The following is a 16,693-nucleotide window of genomic DNA, read 5'->3' as shown; positions in this document are numbered from 1 at the left end:
TTCCTCCCTATGTACCACATGTTCCTTATCCAGCCAGACTCGTAAACAAGAAATTAGAGGAGCAAAATTCCAAAGTCCTGGATACATTGAGAAAGCTGCATATCAACATTCCATTTGTGGAAGCTCTAGCTCAGATGCCAACCTATGCCAAATTCCTAAAGGACATTCTGTCAAACAATAAGAAATTGAAGAACATCTCCATGATCCAATTGAACAGAGCATGTTCCTCAATACTGCAGAACAAGCAGCGGCTTCCTAAAAAGCTAAAAGATCCAGGGAGTTTTTCAATTCCTTGTTCTATTGGTAAATTGAATATTGGAAATGCATTGTGTGACCTTGGGGCTAGTATCAATCTTATGCCATACTCTGTTTATGTTAAGGCTAGGAGAACCCCAACCCACTAGGATGTCAGTCCAATTAGCTGATAGATCTGTATGCTACCCTAGGGGGATTGTGGAAGATGTGCTAGTGAAAGTAGGAAAGTTCATATTGTCTGTGGACTTCATTATTATGGATATAGATGAGGACTTGCATGTGCCCATCATTTTAGGTAGACCATTTTTAGCCACGGGTAGAGCCTTGATAGATGTGGGAGAGGGGCAATTATTTTTGAGAATCAATGGTGAAGAGATAATTTTTAAAATGAATGAGGCCATGAGGTGTGCTAACACCAGTGACGATACCTGCTATTTCATGCATGAATTCCGTACTTTATCTATTTCGCATGCACATGATCAAGACACATTGGAAGCGCTACTGGGAGAAGAAGTAAATGTCCATGAAGGAACAAGCTGTTCCATAGAAACAGAAACCTCACCACTTCCACCAGACACAACTGAGCCCTCACACAAAGAAACACTTGATATACCCATTGTCCAGATATCTAAACCAGAGCTGAAACCACTACCATCACACCTTGAATACACGTTTCTTGATCCACCAAATGGTAGCCCGATGATTATTTCTGCTAAGCTGACCCCTGACCAAAAAGCCCAACTGCTGGAAGTTTTAAGACAAAACAAAGATGTTATTACCTGGAAGATGGACGATATCAAAGGGATCAGCCTAGCAATAAGTGTTCACCGGATCCTCATGGAGAAAGATCACAAGCCAAGTGTGCAACCACAAAGGACACTCAACCCACATATGAAGGAAGTGGTCAGGAAGGAGGTGATCAAGTTGTTGGATGCTGGGATTATCTATCCTATCTCGGACATCATATGGACAAGTCCGGTACATGTTGTTCCAAAGAAAGGGGGCACAACGGTTGTTCTGAACGAGAAAAAATGAGTTGGTACTTACAAGAACCATCACGGGATGGAGGGTGTGTATAGACTACCGCAAGATGAATGAGGCAACAAGGAATGACCATTTTCCTCTACCCTTTATAGACCAAATGCTTGAGAGGCTCACGGGATAGGCATTCTACTGCTTCCTAGATGGCTATTCTAGGTACAATCAAATCCCAATTCATTCAGAAGATCAAGAGAAAACAACCTTTACTTGCCCTTATGGGACTTATGCTTACAGAAGAATGCCTTTTGGCTTATGCAATGCTCCTGCGACATTTCACCGGTGTATGATGTCTATCTTCCACGACATGGTTGAAAGAACAGTTGAGATCTTCATGGATGACTTCTCAGTGTATGGGAACTCATTTGGAGCCTGTTTGAAAAATCTGGAGGCTGTTCTAGTTCGCTGCAAGGAAACTATCTTGTGTTGAATTGGGAGAAGTTCCACTTTATGGTCACTAGAGGAATGAATAGTGATTGGTCACCAAATATCTAAGAAAGGCATGGATGTTGATAAGGCAAAGGTTGAAGTAATTGAGAAACTGTCTGTTCCAACAATAGTGAAGGATGTGAGAAGTTTTTTTGGCCATGCTGGGTTTTATAGGAGATTCATTAAGGATTTTTCTAAGATTGCCTTGCCATTGTCAGCACTACTGCACAAGGATGTTGAGTTCAAATTTGGAATAGACTGTGTGAAGGCATTCAAGCTTTTAAAAGGGAAGTTGATCAATTCACCCATACTGGCCACACCAAACTGGGAGCTACCATTTGAAATGATGTGTGATGCCAGCGACACTTGCGTGGGAGCTGTTCTCGGTCAAAGGATAGACAAGAAATTCCAACCAATCTACTATGCGAGCAAGAATCTCAATGATGCTCAACAGAACTACACCACAACTGAGAAGGAACTTCTGGCAGTCGTATATGCCTTCGATAAATTCAGGTCATACCTTGTCTTATCAAAGGTGGTGGTTTACGCAGATCATGCGGCCTTGAGGTACATGTTCGCTAAGAAGGATGTAAAGCCAAGGTTAATCAGATGGCTGCTACTACTCCAAGAGTTTGATTTGGAAATCAAAGACAAAAAGGGGAATGAGAACGTAGCCGCAGACCACCTACCCAGAATCCTAGCAGAAAATCAATTGGAACAACCATAAATTTTGGAGACATTTCCTGACGAACGGTTGTATTCTCTTAACTCTGTCCCTTGGTTTGCTGATATAGCAAACTATCTTGTCAGTTCTATTAAGCCGTATAATTTGTCTACTAACCAAAAGAAAAAGTTCTTTTCAGAGATCAAATACTATTTTTGGGAGGACCCTTATCTTTTCAGGTTGTGTGCGGACCAAATTATATGAAGATGTGTAACTCAGGAAGAATGACAGCTTATTTTGAGCCATTATCATGACAAGGAAGCTGGATGACATCATGGAGCAAGTAGAACAGCCGCCAAAGGATTCCAATCAGGGTTTTTCTGGCCCTCAATTTTCAAGGATGCCCATAGGTTCGTGAGTGAGTGCGATGAATGTTAGAGAACATGTAATATCTCTGCCAGAAATGCTATGCCCCTGAACAACATAGTTGTTTGTGAAATTTTTGACATTTGGGGCATAGATTTCATGGGCCTGTTTCCTTTATCCTATGGTAATAAATATATCTTGGTGGCTATTGACTATGTAAGTAAATGGGTAGAAGCCATTGCTAGTCCCACTAATGATGCACGAGTGGTGGTTAAGTTCCTGAAAAGGTTGTTCGCCCGATTTGGCGTACCCCGTGCCATCATTAGTGATCAAGGCATCCACTTTTGCACCACCCAGTTTGAAAAATTGTTGGCTAAGTATGAAGTCACCCATAGAATTGCCACGCCTTACCATCCACAAACAAGTGGACAAGTGGAGATCTCCAATCATGAGATCAAGCGAATTTTAGAAAAAACCGTGGAAAATTCTAGGAAGGACTAGGCCAATAAGATTGATAATGCGCTTTGGGTGTACCGGACTGCCTACAAAACACCAATAGACATGTCCCCTTTTAGACTGTTATATGGAAAGTCATGCCACTTGCCTGTAAAAATGGAGCATAGAGCCTTTTAGGCACAAACTTTTCTAAATTTTGAGGAACATGCTGTTGGTGAACAAAGAAGATTGCAACTCAACGAGATGGAGGAGTTCAAACTATTCTCCTATGAAAATGCGGTGAGTTACAAAGACAAGCCTAAACAGTGGCATGACAAGAAGATTCATGAGAAAACATTCCACGAAGGGAAGAAAGTACTCTTGTATAACTCGAGGCTGAGGTTGTTTCCTGGCAAGTTGAAGTCCAGATGGTCCGGACCGTACATTGTGAAACAAGGTGTTCAGCCACGGAGCTGTGGAGATCTTTAAAACAGGACATGAGTCGTTCAAGGCCAATGGCCAACGGTTGAAACCTTATCTTGAAAATGAAATTCCAAGAGCAAGTGAGACCATTCATGTAACATCCCCAAAACCCTAATATATGAGTCTTCACACATTCATATATGTTTTCATAATTGAATACATACATTTTAGATTCATCTCATTGTCAGTAGAAGTTTCATATGCATAATGCGATTAGTAGGCGATTAGTAGACGATTAGTGTATCGTTAAGATGTAACGATTGGTTAATTGAGTTAGGACTTAAATGAATGAATTAATGAATTCATATGTCCTAAATTGATTAACTTACACTTTAGGAGGGCTGAATTTGAGGTTTGTGACCAAGCACGAGGTGTCACCCCAATATTAAGACAAAATACACCTCTTCATTTTAAAAAGTATGTGCACAACTCAATCCTTATGATATTCAGCCACAATCTTGACCAAAGCTTCAGCAAACCTTCCTTTTCATACCCTAACACCCTCCAAAGAAAAATCTTCCAATTTCTTCCATTTTCAAGCCAAACAAGTCAAGTTAGGAAGCATACTAGGTGATAGACACAAGTTGAAGGTTAGTATGTTGTTTTAGCTTGTTTTCTATGAGTTTGAGATTCTGAAATACCTAGGTATGATCATAGGATTTGTTGTGGATGAGTTGTGATTGAGTTTTTAGAGTTTTGGTGTTGTTTAAAGTGGTTATAGGCTATCCAAATGAAAGATATGTATCAAGTATCCTAAACAGAAATCTAGGGTATTGCTTTCAGTCATCTTGGAGCATGTTTTTCATCTTGATATTGTTCGAATTTGAAGATACATAAAGAATAAACTATGTTTCTATATGGGAATTTAATTCCATATATAGATGAAGAAAACCTAGATCGAACATGACTGCCTCTAAATTGAATGTCATGTGAGGCAGCCATGTTGATGTAGCATTTTGAGGACATTAGAGTCATAATTTGGGAAAGTTTATTTATACAAAAGTGTTTCTAACTACTTGAAGTATATGTCTGTAAAAGGATTTGGCAATCCATTGTGTTTAGTGTGAGCTAGGTTGAGTGAATTATGGTAGATGCAAATCTGGGTAGTCTGTTTCTTGGCTGGAAACAGGACAGAATCATTTTACATGCCATGTATTGTGTAGAAGTGATATTAATGTGAATTTTGGATTCATATAGAGAAAGTTATGGCAGAATGTGTGCAAGTAGGTCATGTGATGATCTAAGACAAAAGGATTAGATTGCATGAACTTTGTGGAGTTAGTGTCTTGTAAATCATATAGCATTCATTAGTTTATATTTTTATTAAGTTTATGTTATGGCTAATTGTATAAATGTTATGTGACATTAGGAGGACAATGTGCAATTGAACGCACACCTGATCATGTAGAATAGATCGAACTGAGTGCGACGGTAAGCATATTGCTTATATATGTGTATGAATGTATTGTGCCTTGTGACTTTTTGAGTGTGAGATGTGGTTGAATCTGATGTGAATGATGTGAATAATGTTTGAGTGTTTGTGATACGTTATGATTGATAAGAAAGTGATATGATTAAGTATGTTGCAGTGTTATGAGTAAATACGGCACGTTGAGCCTTGTGCACGTACTGGAACTGAATAATGGTTGGATAAGATATGAATATTAGCTTGCTTAAATGGATATGTGAAATGGTGCAAGTTGAGAGTGCTATCCGAATATTGTGAACCGGAAGCACATGTGTTGAGATATATGAGTACGTGAGTTGAGTTTAACTCCTTCGTAGCACAGATGATTGTATTCCGAATTTAGTGAGCCGGAATACAGATTGGGCCCAATGACCATTTTATATATATTGTCTAAGTATAGCAAGGCCTACTTACTGAAATAAGTATTACTATAATAAGTGAAACAAGTGAATAAATTCTAACTTGGTATTGATGATATAATTTCATACGTGTTCTTTACATTACTTTTGTATATACATATATGTGTAATATGTTTATTGAGTAGGCAGCTCACCCCTTGCCAACAGTTTTTACAGGTTAGGTGGAGTTCTTCTTGTTTAAGGTCGCACCGGTAGTGTCAGTCCATTCTCATCTAGGCATTTTGGAGTATTGTGATGTACTTTTGTTTTGTAAATCCTCTATGTAGGATAATGACTTAAACGTGTATTGTAAATTGTAAATGCTTTCTCTTATGTATAATATGTAAAGTTTATATGAGATTGAAGTTTATATGATTGAGACTTGAAAGCATGTCTATAACTAATGATGTGTGAGATATCATGTGATCCTAGTGAGGGGGTTACATTTAGTGGTATCAGAGCGGGTCTACTTTCCTAGGGATTAGGCTGTGTATGACTTGGTTTGGATTCCTAGGTTAAGACCACATAATCATGTTTTCTTATTCTAAAGCATGTTGACATGGTCATGTTTCATGTAGGGTTATAGAGTCTGATGGTGAGAATGGACAATCCGGTAATGTGTCTAGTCATGATTCAGTTAGTCATGTTAATGTGTCTAGGGGATCAGAACATATATGAGCTTCAGGACATGCAGGTTATCCTCAGGGTTACGACCAGTTTGAACAGATGATGGGAATCTATTTGGCTCAAGGTCAGCCTCAGCCACGTGTTCAAGCTCACCGAGATGCGCCAGTCTTTGATAAAAAATTTGAAAGGCTTAAAAAGATGGGTGCAATAGAATTTGAGGGTAGCACAGATCCTGATATAGAGGATAAATGGTGGGCCAAGATTGAAGATGTACTTGAGAACACAGAATGTAGACTAGACTCAATGGTCAAATATGTTTCTAATCTTTTCACTAGAAAAGCTTTAGAATGGTGGAGATCTATAAAAAGGACAAAAATTAGAACTGAAATAACATGGGATATTTTCAAGAAGTTGTTCACTAATAAATACATGCCAATGATATATAAAGATAGGAAACAAACAGAGTTTTTAACCTTATGCAGGAGGATATGTCTGTGGCTGAATACGAGCTTAAGTTTAACACTTTAGCCAAATATGCACCTGCAAATGTGGCTACAGAAGAAGCAAAATGTCGTAGGTTTGAACATGGTCTACACCCAGATGTTAGAATGGGGATTCATGCACATGAAACGAGCTTTAGATTGTTAGTAGAATTTGCACTCAGAGTTGAGGAAATTGTGAAAGATAGAAAACAACTTTTTGTAACCAATAGGGCTAGATTTGATACAGAGGGTCAGTCTAGCAGGCCATCAAAGAAAGGTGGATTCTCAGTTTCTTTTAGAGGCTATTCTCAACAATTTAGAGGTAGTAATAGTATCCATCATGGTGGGATTAGATCACGGGGTGGATTTGGAGATGTTTTGAGTAGTGCTCCATCTGTTGGTAGTAACAGATTTTCAGGTGGTCGGTTTAATAGTGGGTATAGAGAAGCGAGAACAACATCATTTCCAGCTTCTCAGACATGTGGACGGGTACACAGAGGTGAGTGTTGGGGACCTTCCCTAGTTTGTGGCAGATGTGGCCGATCTCACACATGAGAGTGTTATGGGGCTTTGGGGCTTCATCCGCCAGCTTTGGCTTAACAGTCTCACAAACAGCTGGCTTCTCCTCAGACACCATTCATTTAAGAAAGGTACATGTTTTGAGTGTGGAGAAACATGCCATTACCGTAATGATTGTCCCTTACTAGTTGATAGAGGAGAGAGAGTTCAACCTCAGTCTAATATAGCAGGTGGTGCAGCTTGGGTGGATATAGGCAGAGGCGGAGGTCGAGGAGGAGGTAGAGAGGGTAGACATGATGCTCCTATGGGTGGACAGACACAAAATTTACCACGAAATAGAGCCTTCAATATGACGAGAGGTGAAGCTCAAATAGCACCAGAGGTTATATCCGGTACAATTTCTATCCTTGATACCTTAGCTTTTGTTTTGATTGACCCTGGATCCACTCATTCATACATAACACCTGAGTTTATATTGAAAATAAATGGGAAGGTAGAACCATTAGGATATGATGTGGGAGTTATCCTACCAGTTGGGAATAATGTTATTGTAAATCAAGTTCTGAGAGATTGTCCTATAAAAGTGAGGGGAAGTGAGTTCCCTATAGATTTAGTAGTTATGGGGTTTAGAGAATTTGATATTATTTTGGGGATGGATTGGCTGTGTAAATATGAAGCTAAAGTTGATTGTTGTTCAAAGGAAGTTGTGTTACATTTTAATTCAGAATCAACTGTGTTATTTGTTGGGGAGAGAAAGGTTGTGCCGTCTTGTTTAATATCTGTAATTCAAGCAATCAAATGGATTAGAAATGGGTGTGAGGCATATTTAGCTCGTGTTGTGGATACTAGGGAGGATGGAGGCAAATTGGAGAATATTCCAGTGGTGAGAGATTTTGCAGATGTATTCGTAGATGAACTACCAGGATTACCACCTCATAGGGAGATTGATTTTCCTATTGAGACCGTGCCAGGAGTATCTCCTATATCAATTGCTCCATATAGAATGGCTCCAATGGAATTACAAGAATTGAAGAAACAAATAGAAGAACTACTTGAGAAGGGGTTTATACGACCGAGTACTTCACCGTGGGGAGCACCTGTATTATTTGTGAAGAAGAAAGATGGAAGTATGTGATTGTGTATTGATTACAGACAACTGAACGGAATGACAGTGAAAAACAAGTATCCATTGCCTCGGATTGATGATTTGCTAGATCAGCTTAGAGGAGCTCGTCATTTTTCAAAGATTGATCTAAGATCGGGCTATTGGCAGTTGAGAGTTGCAGAATCTGACATACCTAAAACTGCTTTTCGTACAAGGTATGGTCATTTTGAGTTTCTTGTGATGCCTTTTGGCTTGACTAATGCTCTTGTAGCTTTCACGTCATTAATGAACAAGACTTTTCAGCCATATCTAGATAAGTTTGTTGTGGTGTTCATTGATGATATCCTAGTGTACTCAAGGACTGTGGGTGAGCATGAACAACATTTGAGAATTGTTTTGAAAATTTTAAGAGATAATAAGATGTATGCAAAGCTGAGCAAATGTGAATCTTGGATGGATGAAGTCGTATTCCTTGGTCATGTGGTGTCAGGTGAAGGGGTTCAACCCGACCCTTCCAAAATTAAAGCTATTGATGAGTGGGAACCGCCAAAGAACGTTATAGAGATTAGGAGATTTCTTGGGTTAGCTGGTTATTACAGGAGATTTGTAGAGGGGTTTTCTCTGATTGCATGTCCATTAACTAAATTGCTAAGAAAATGAGTTGTATTCCAATGGAATGATAAATGTCACCAAAGCTTTGAGGAACTAAAGAAGAGATTGACTTCTGCACCAGTGTTAGTGTTACCTTCTGAAGGTGGTGGCTTTGTTGTTTATACAGATGCCTCGGGACAAGGTTTGGGATGTGTTCTAATGCAAAATGGGAAAGTCATTGCATATGCTTCTAGGCAACTGAGACCTCATGAGATGAATTACCCCACACACGACTTAGAGTTAGCAGCAGTCATCCATGCATTGAAGGTATGGAGACATTACCTATATGGGGAGACATTTCTGATTCTCACTGATCACAAGAGTTTGAAGTACATCTTTACACAAAAGGAGATGAACCTAAGACAAAAGAGATGGATTGAGCTATTAAAAGACTATGATTGCACAATAGATTACCATCCAGGAAAGGCTAATGTGGTTGCAGATGCTTTGAGTAGAAAGAGTGTTGATATTGTGGCTAGTATAAAGAGTTATAGTTTGAATTCACTCATGGAGATGCGAGCTATGGATGTGCAGTTAGAAGTAAATGAAGTAACAGGTTTGATGGCTACACTATGGGTAAAACCAGATTTGAAAGAAAGGATCCAAGAAGCACAATGGCATGATCCTTATTTACAGAAAATGAGAGATCGTGTACAACAAGGTAAAAGACCTGGTATTTCTGTGGAAGATGATGAGACTATGATGATAGGTAGTCGATTATGTGTTCCAGATGTAGCATATTTAAGATCAGAAATTCTACAGGAAGCACATAATTCTCCTTATGCTATGCACCCAGGAATGACAAAGATGTACAGAAATTTGAGACCTTTTTACTGGTGGCCTACAATGAAGAAAGATGTATCTGATTTTGTTTCCAAATGTTTGACATGTCAACAGGTTAAAGCTGAACATCAAGCTCCCGTGGGAAAACTAAAACCTTTAACCATACCAGAGTGGAAATGGGAGAGGATCACTATGGATTTTGGGATGGGATTACCAAGAACAAGGCGCAAACACGATAGTATATGGGTGATAGTGGATAGGCTTACAAAATCTGCTCACTTTCTACCGGTTCAACAGACAGACTCGATGGATAAATTGGCTAGACTTTATGTGGAACAAATTGTGAGGTTGCATGGAGTACCTATATCCATTGTTTCAGATCGTGATCCTAGATTTACATCTAGATTTTGGGGCAGTTTACAGCACTCCCTGGGAACAAAATTGCATTTCAGTACAGCTTTTCATCCATAGACAGATGGACAATCAGAAAGAACTATTCAGACCTTAGAGGATATGATGAGAGCTTGTGTTCTTAATTTCCAAGGTGAGTGGGATATACATTTACCTCTTATGGAGTTTGCTTATAATAATGGTTATCATTCGAGTATAGGCATGGCACCTTATGAGGCATTATATGGAAGACCGTGTAGAAGCCCTATATATTAGGATGTTGAAGGAATGAGGCAATTAGAAGGACCTGAGTTAGTCCAGAAAACTGTTGAGAAGACCAATGTCATAAAGAAGTATTTAAAAGCTGCACAGGAACGTCAGAAAGCATATGTGGATCAACACCGAAGGGAGATGGAATATAAAGTTGGTGATAAAGTGTTTTTAAATATATCCCCATGGAAAGGAATAGTTCGTTTTGGCAGAAGAGGGAAGTTGAATCCAAGATACATCGGGCCTTATGAGATCATTGAGAGAGTTGGACCATTGGCTTATAGGTTAACTTTACCACCAGAATTGTCTTTAATACATGATGTATTTCACGTTTCAGTATTAAGAAGATATAGATCAGACCCAAGTCATATGATTCCTGAACCTGAGATTGCAATAGTGAACACAGACTTGACTATTCATGAGCAACCTTTAGAGATTTTGGGACGAGAAATGAAACGACTCAGAAACCGTGAAATTCCGATGGTTAAGGTGAGATGGAGTCATAATCAAAAACTTGATGAGGCAACTTGGGAGGTAGAAGAAAATATGAGGACACAATATCCTTACCTATTTGAAGCTTCTGGTAAGTGAATTTCGGGGACGAAATTCTTTAAGGGGGGAAGAACTCTAACATCCCCAAAACCCTAATATATGAGTCTTTCCACATTCATATATGTTTTCATAATTGAATACATACATTTTAGATTCATCTCATTGTCAGTAGAAGTTTCATATGCATAATGCGATTAGTAGGCGATTAGTAGACGATTAGTGTATCGTTAAGATGTAACGATTGGTTAATTGAGTTAGGACTTAAATGAATGAATTAATGAGTTCATATGTCCTAAATTGATTAACTTACACTTTAGGAGGGCTGAATTTGAGGTTTGTGACCAAGCACGAGGTGTCACCCCAATATTAAGACAAAATACACCTCTTCATTTTAAAAAGGATGTGCACAACCCAATCCTTATGATATTCAGTCACAATTTCGACCAAATCTTCAGAAAACCTTCAGTTTTCATACCCTAACACCCACCAAAGAAAAATCTTCCAATTTCTTCCATTTTGAAGCCAAAAAAGTCAAGTTAGGAAGCATACTAGGTGATAGACACAGGTTGAAGGTTAGTATGCTGTTTTAGCTTGTTTTCTATGAGTTTGAGATTCTAAAATACCTAGGTATGATCATAGGATTTGTTGTGGATGAGTTGTGATTGAGTTTGTTAAGTTTTGGTGTTGTTTAAAGTGGTTATAGGCTGTCCAAATGAAAGATATGTATCAAGTGCCCTAAACAGAAATCTAGGGTACTGCTTTCAGTCATCTTGGAGCATGTTTTTCATCTTGATATTGTTCGAATTTGAAGATACATAAAGAATAAACTATGTTCCTATATGTGTTATGAAACCCTATGTAAAATATGGGACTTTAATTCCATATATAGATGAAGAAAACCTAGATGGAACATGACTGCCTCGAAATTGAATGTCATGTGAGGCAGCCATGTTGATGTAGCATTTTGAAGACCTTAGATTCATAATTTGGGAAAGTTTATCTATAGAAAAGTGTTCCTAACTACTTGAAGTATATGTTTGTAAAAGGATTTGGCAATTCATTGTGTTTAGTGTGAGCTAGGTTGAGTGAATTATGGTAGATGCAAATCTGGGTAGTCTGTTTCTTGGCTGGAAACAGGATAGAATCATTTTATATGCCATATATTGTGTAGAAGTGATAGTAATGTGAATTTTGGATATGTTATACCCATATATGTCTAGTTTCAGTAGGTTCAAGAAACATGGAATTTGGATTCATATAGAGAAAGTTATGGCATAATGTGTGCAAGTAGGTCATGTGATGATCTAAGACAAAAGGATTAGATTGCATGAACTTTGTGGAGTTAGTGTCTTGTAAATCATATAGCATTAATTAGTTTATATTTTCATTAAGTTTATGTTATGGTTAATTGTATAAATGTTATGTGACATTAGGAGGACAAGGTGCAATTGAACGCACACCCGATCGTGAAGAATAGATCGAACTGAGTGCGACGGTAAGCATATTGCTTATATATGTGTATGAATGTATTGTGCCTTGTGACTTGTTGAGTGTGAGATGTGGTTGAATCTGATGTGAATAATGTTTGAGTGTTTGTGATACGTTATGATTGATAAGAAAGCGATATGATTGAGTATGTTGCAGTGTTATGAGTAAATACGGCATGTTGAGCCTTGTGCACATACTGGAACTGAATAATGGTTGGATAAGATATGAATATTAGCTTGCTTAGATGGATATGTGAAATGGTCCAAGTTGAGAGTGCTATCCGAATATTGTGAACCGGAAGCATATATGTTGAGATATATGAGTACGTGAGTTGAGTTTAACTCCTCCGTAGCATATATGATTGTATTCGGAATTTAGTGAGCCGGAATACAGATTGGGCCCGAGGACCATTTTATATATATTATCTAAGTACAGCAAGGCCTACTTACTAAAATAAGTATTATTATAATAAGTGAAACAAGTGAATAAATTCTAACTTGGTACTGATGATATAATTTCATACGTGTTCTTTACATTACTTTTGTATATACATATATGTGTAATATGTTTATTGAGTAGGCAGCTCACCCCTTGCCAACAGTTTTTACAGGTTAGGTGGAGTTTTTCTTGTTTAAGGTCGCACCGGCAGTGTCAGTCCATTCTCATCTAGGCATTTTGGAGTATTGTGATGTACTTTTGTTTTGTAAATCCTCTATGTAGGATAATGACTTAAACGTGTATTGTAAATTGTAAATGCTTTCTCTTATGTATAATATGTAAAGTTTATATGAGATTGAAGTTTATATGATTGAGACTTGAAAGCATGTCTATAACTAATGATGTGTGAGATATCATGTGATCCTAGTGAGGGGGTTACATTTAGTGGTATCAGAGCGGATCTACTTTCCTAGGGTAGGCTGTGTATGACTTGGTTTGGATTCCTAGGTTAAGACCACATAATCATGTTTTCTTATTCTAAAGCATGTTGATATGGTCGTGTTTCATGTAAGGTTATGGAGTCTGATGGTGAGAATGGACAATCCGGTAATGTGTCTAGTCATGGTTCAGTTGGTCATGTTAATGTGTCTGGGGGCTCAGAACATATAGGAGCTTCAGGACATGCAGGTTATCCTCAGGGTTACGACCAATTTGAACAGATGATGGGAATCTATTTGGCTCAAAGTCAGCCTCAGCCACGTGTTCAAGCTCGTCGAGATGCGCCAGTCTTTGATAAAAATTTTGAAAGGCTTAAAAAGATGGGTGCAACAGAGTTTGAGGGTAGCACAGATCCTGATATAGCTGATAAATGGTGGGCCAAGATTGAAGATGTACTTGAGAACACAGAATGTAGACTAGACTCAATGGTCAAATATGTTTCTAATCTTTTCACTGGAGAAGCTTTAGAATGGTTGAGATCTATAAAAAGGACAAGAATTAGAACTGAAATAACATGGGATATTTTCAAGAAGTTGTTCACTAATAAATACATGCCAATGATATATAAAGATAGGAAACAAACAGAGTTTTTAACCCTTATGCAGGAGGATATGTCTGTGGCTGAATACGAGCTTAAGTTTAACACTTTAGCCAAATATGCACCTGCAAATGTGGCTACAGAAGAAGCAAAATGTCGTAGGTTTGAACATGGTCTACACCTAGATGTTAGAATGGGGATTCATGCACATGAAACGAGCTTTAGATTGGTAGTAGAATCTGCACTCAGAGCTGAGGAAATTGTGAAAGATAGAAAACAACTTTTTGTAACCAATAGGGCTAGATTTGATACAGAGGGTCAGTCTAGCAGGCCATCAAAGAGAGGTGGATTCTTAGTTTCTTCTAGAGGCTATTCTCAACAATTTAGAGGTAGTAGTAGTATCCATCGTGGTGGGATTAGATCATAGGGTGGATTTGGAGATGTTTTGAGTAGTGCTCCATCTATTGGTAGTAACAGATTTTCAGGTGGTCGGTTTAATAGTGGGTATAGAGGAGCGAGAACAACATCTTTTTCAGCTTGTCAGACATGTGGACGGGTACACAGAGGTGAGTGTTGGGGACCTTCCCTAGTTTGTGGCAGATGTGGCCGATCTCACATAGGAGAGTGTTATGGTTCATTTAAGAAAGGTACATGTTTTAAGTGTGGAGAAACAGGCCATTATCGCAATGATTGTCCCTTACTAGTTGATAGAGGAGAGAGACTTCAACCTCAGTCTAATATAGCATGTGGTGCAGCTAGGGTGGATAGAGGCAGAGGCGGAGGTCGAGGAGGAGGTAGAGGGGGTAGACGTGATGCTCCTATGGGTGGATAGACGCAAAATTTACCACGAAATAGAGCTTTCAATATGACGAGGGGGTGAAGCTCAAATAGCACTAGAGGTTATATCCGGTACAATTTCTATCCTTGATACCTTAGCTTTTGTTTTGATTGACCCTGGATCCACTCATTCATACATAACACCTGAGTTTATATTGGAAATAAATGGGAAGGTAGAACCATTAGGATATGATGTGGGAGTTATCCTACCAGTTGGGAATAATGTTATTGTAAATCAAGTTCTAAGAGATTGTCCTATAAAAGTGAGGGGAAGTGAGTTCTCTATAGATTTAGTAGTTATGGGGTTTAGAGAATTTGATATTATTTTGGGGATGGATTGGCTGTGTAAATATGAAGCTAAAGTTGATTGTTGTTCAAAGGAAGTTGTGTTACATTTTAATTCAGAATCAACTGTGTTATTTGTTGGAGAGAGAAAGGTTGTGCCGTCTTGTTTAATATCTGTAATTCAAGCAATCAGATGGATTAAAAATGGGTGTGAGGCATATTTAGCTCGTGTTGTGGATACTAGGGAGGATGGAGGCAAATTGGAGAAGATTCCAGTGGTGAGAGATTTTGCAGATGTATTCGTAGATGAACTACCAGGATTACCACCTCATAGGGAGATTGATTTTCCCATTGAGACTGTGCCAGGAGTATCTCCTATATCAATTGCTCCATATAGAATGGCTCCAATGGAATTACAAGAATTGAAGAAACAAATAGAAGAACTACTTGAGAAGGGGTTTATACGACCCAATACTTCACCGTGGGGAGCACCTGTATTATTTGTGAAGAAGAAAGATGGAAGTATGTGATTGTGTATTGATTACAGACAACTGAACGGAATGACAGTGAAAAACAAGTATCCATTGCCTCGGATTGATGATTTGCTAGATCAGCTTAGAAGAGCTCGTCATTTTTCAAAGATTGATCTAAGATCGGGCTATTGGCAGTTGAGAGTTGTAGAATCTGACATACCTAAAACTGCTTTTCGTATAAGGTATGGTCATTTTGAGTTTCTTGTGATGCCTTTTGGCTTGACTAATGCTCCTGCAGCTTTTCATGGCATTAATCAACAAGACTTTCCAGCCATATCTAGATAAGTTTGTTGTGGTGTTCATTGATGATATCCTAGTGTACTCACTTGGACGTATCTCCCATTTATCAGGAGTGACAAATGCTCAATCCAATGTTAACCACCCTGTAATTACTTCATGTGATACCCAACGTCTGCCGTACACACGCCAGAGTCATCCCTGTTATGGATCGTGTTACAACAGGATCAAAGCATCACATTCCATAATCCAGAATCACTAATTAACATTCCTTTGAGTCTTAAGATTACTTATACCTATTGATACCAATGAGATGAACAGGTGACAAGGATAAATCTACCCATCCTGTTATCTCAAGTCGGGCCCCTAATCCTAATGAACCCTTTCATTGGATCCATGTAACTGTCCAGATATCTGCATATCTGAAGCTTGTGAGATCAGCTCTCTATCTCGATAGAAAACATTGTTACATGCAAGTGTTAACAGTGTTATGTCAATCCCTATTCAAAACATATCACTTGACTTGGGGTGGTTTTAAGTTTATTATAATTTTTCGTCTCACTTTATGATTGTATGAACACTTTATAATCACTTTAAATAAACTTAGGGATTTCCTTTTATTAGACTTATTTAGTTCTTTAAAAGAGGTTGCCTTTATACAGTTATGAAACCATATCTTATTAAAACAAATGACATAAAGAACAATTCATTTATAGTAGGTTTATATCCTGGAACAATTGTCTATAGGACACAAAAACCCAATATACTCCCACTTGGACTAAAGCCAATTGTTTCTACAACTTATCCTAGTAGAACTCAAATGACGATCATGTACTTTCTGGGTTAAGGGCTTTGTCAACGGATCTGCAACATTGTCCTCTGTAGGTACTATTTCTATTCTCACATCTCCTCTTGCAACAATCT

The sequence above is a fragment of the Euphorbia lathyris genome, chromosome 8 (assembly GCF_963576675.1).
Source record: "Euphorbia lathyris chromosome 8, ddEupLath1.1, whole genome shotgun sequence".
Taxonomy (NCBI): Eukaryota; Viridiplantae; Streptophyta; class Magnoliopsida; order Malpighiales; family Euphorbiaceae; genus Euphorbia; species Euphorbia lathyris.
Note: the sequence above shows the minus strand (reverse complement) of the source record.